We start from the raw sequence: 3,128 nt of genomic DNA, 5'->3' as shown, positions 1-3,128 counted from the left end.
TGAACACGCCATTGGAAGCTTGCCAGGCTCTGTCCGTGCGGGCGGGACACTCTCAGTAGCTTGCCGGGCTCTTTGAGAGGCATATACATATATTTCTTTTTAAATTTGTTGAATAATGTCTGAACCCCAACAAACATGGTGTGGTAATTAAGGAAAATGGGTAGAAAGTGTCTTATAATGTGTTGTGCAGCTGCTTTGTGGCTGCGCGATCCAGAAAGAGGCCTGGAGCATGGCGGCAGGTGGGTGGTGGAGGTCGGCTGCCAGGGCTGGTTGGGTCCCTTGGGGCGGGGAGGGCCCCAATATATAACTAGGTATATTTTTTTAAATGGATAGTATGAATAATTATATGCTAAGCCACTTAATATTTACACAAAATAGATAATTTTTTTAAGTATGTAGTTTAGTAAGAATGAGGAGAGGAATCAAAGAACTAGCATTTTATCCAATCACTACAAAAAATGGTACTTTTGAAAAATTAAAGCAAAAACATAAGTTATCTTTTCCATTTTCCAACTTATCTGTGCCATCTTAGCTGTGCCCTATCATATTCTTTTGGGAGTGGCTTTCTATCCTTTTTAAAAAAAAATTTAACCTGCTTCAAATGTCTCAAATATTCTAACTATTGTCTTTTTTTTTTCAGAATTTCTAATAACCTCCATTCTTCTCAGTGCATACTAGTCTTTGAATTTATTCTAAATATATCCTTCAAATGCCTTTTACAGTAAAGACCCAGTAGAATGTTCATAGAATGGCAAAAAAAAAATACGAATGAGGAGAGAAGTTTTAAAACTTTAAAGGATAATCTGAATATAAAAGTGTGTTTTTTCCTAAAAAGGAAATATTAGCTGCATGTTAGAAAATAATAAATTTTGTAGATTATGTTTAAGTATCTTTATTAATAACTAAAAGATGTAAAAAAATTCCTATGGATATAAAAATGTCACCTGATTAAACACAGAACATTCAATATAAATGAATGATAATTCATTATTGAAAAAATATGAACCTCTTAGCCAGTTAAGAATAAACAGACCTTTCTTAATCTAGTAAATGGCAACAATAAACTCAGTGACTAAATGCTATAATCAATGGCAAAGTATGAATAAGTTTTTCTTGTTTTTTAAAACTGCTCCTTTATTAGGATGTTTGGAGGATCCTCCCAGGAGGGGAGATGCATGTCGAAAGTAGACTATGGACTGAACATGTTTGCCACTCAATGCCTCTTTTGCAGACCACAACACCCAAAAGGAGAGAGAGAACACAGGGGATTGCCCTGCCACAGAGACGGGGGGATGGGGGGATGGGGGTGGGAGGGATATTATCCATGGTGGTGGAAAATGGGCACTGGTGGAGGGATGGGTATCTGATCATTGTATAATTGAAACCAAAGCACAAAAAATTGTAAATCTACAACTTAAAAAAAAATAAAATAAAATAAAGGGGGAAAAAAAAAAAAACAAAAAAACTGCTCCTTTATTGAAAAATGGGTGTCAAGGCTATGAATTCCATGAGCTTTTTTCCTCCCATGACGTTCTGCATCATTCTTTCAAATATGAGCGGTAATCTAGCTAGACAGCATATTCTTGATGTGGTTCAGTTTCACTGTATTCTTTTTACCTTTTTTTTTTCTGTCTCTTAGAGTCACTTTTGTTAGACCAGTTGTGAATTTCATAGACTTTCTTTTGCATGTTTGTATACTAATATCTTGTATTTTTAGCTCCTTTTTTAAAATCTGACTGCTTTCAATATTCTATCTGTATTTGGCTTTTGCCATTCTAATTATAATGTTTCTAGGAGGTTTTCTACTTGGGTTTATTTTTCCTGAGACTCTTTGGGCCTCTTAATCTGGGTGTCTGCACCCCTCCACTTTGGGAAATTCATATCTATGAATTCTTCATCTAGTGACTCTATCAAATTTTTCTTTCTGTCTTCGAGGGCACTGATGAGTTTTATATTATTCTTGAATTCATCCCATAGTTCTCTAGTCTATTGTCTATTTCTTTTGAATTTTTTTTTTTTTGCCTTTTTTGTTCTGTTTGAGGAATCGAACTCAGGTCGGCCATGTTGGCTGCATGCAAGGCAAACGCCCTACCTGCTGTGCTATCCCTCCAGCCCCTTTGTTCTTTTTTTAAAAAGCTTTCATACATCTCATTTTATTTTATTTTATTTTTGCAATTTATTTATTTATTTATTATGCAATTTATTTCTTGAGGTTTTAAATTCTGTTTCTCTTTTATATTACATAATTCTTCTGTAGAATGTAGGACACATGCTTAACTTCTGCCATTGCCAAGCAGAAATTTTCATCATTACCATGTCCACACACAAATCACATCCTGATAGTCAAGAATGGTAGAAAAATTTCATGTCATTTATATCAGAATTTAAGACTAACATGCAGGTATATTTAATTGATCTCACATGCCATCGACTCATCTCATTTTAGAGCTTACTGATCTTTTGCTTAGCTGCTAGTATTCTGCTGCTCAGACCTTCTATTGGGTAACTCTATGTACATATGTATACATATATTTTATTTTATATATATGCATATATATGTATTCGCAATAGAAGGTCTGAGTAGCAGTATATAATATATATGTGTGTGTGTGTGTTTGTGTATGTTTGTATGTACATTCTAATTGTTTGGAGACTTTTAAGGTGGTTATCTACAAAGATTTGCACAGTAGGAGTATAATAAACACAATGTGTTTTTTACACAATGGAAGCCATGAAGCACCCCCGTCCCCCCGCCCCCGCCCGGACATAATGAGTTAAAATAATAGCACGGAACATTCTACCAATACCAAACAGCTCTGTGAGCTCTTTATGACTTTTCTGCATACAGAATGACTTTAGTCATACCATATTGAGGATGTTAAATGAGCTCAAAGAAATAATGGCACAGATGGTCTACCAAGCACAAAAAGAAGTATGAGAGCAGAAATGAGAAAACTACATTCAGCAGTGATCAAAATGAAAAGTGTGATAGATTATATCTCAAGGAGTCAAAAAGAGAGTACAGTGGACAGAGCACTTGCTTGCATGTGACCAACCAGGGTCTATTGCTAGAACTCCTAGTGATCCCTGCCAAGAGTGACTGCTGCCTGAATGCATAACAGGGAGTA

At 35.4% G+C, this 3,128-nt stretch overlaps 1 pseudogene; it reads right to left on the bottom strand.

Moving 5' to 3' along the window:
* Window positions 1–2,313: 2,313 nt before the first annotated feature.
* On the bottom strand, window positions 2,314–2,454 carry LOC130030894 (uncharacterized; annotated as a pseudogene).
* Between the last annotated feature and the right edge of the window lie 674 nt (window positions 2,455–3,128).

Source organism: Sorex fumeus, unplaced genomic scaffold (assembly GCF_029834395.1).
Source record: "Sorex fumeus unplaced genomic scaffold, SorFum_2.1 ptg000044l, whole genome shotgun sequence".
Lineage (NCBI taxonomy): Eukaryota > Metazoa > Chordata > Mammalia > Eulipotyphla > Soricidae > Sorex > Sorex fumeus.
This window is presented reverse-complemented; position numbering and strand designations above follow the sequence as displayed.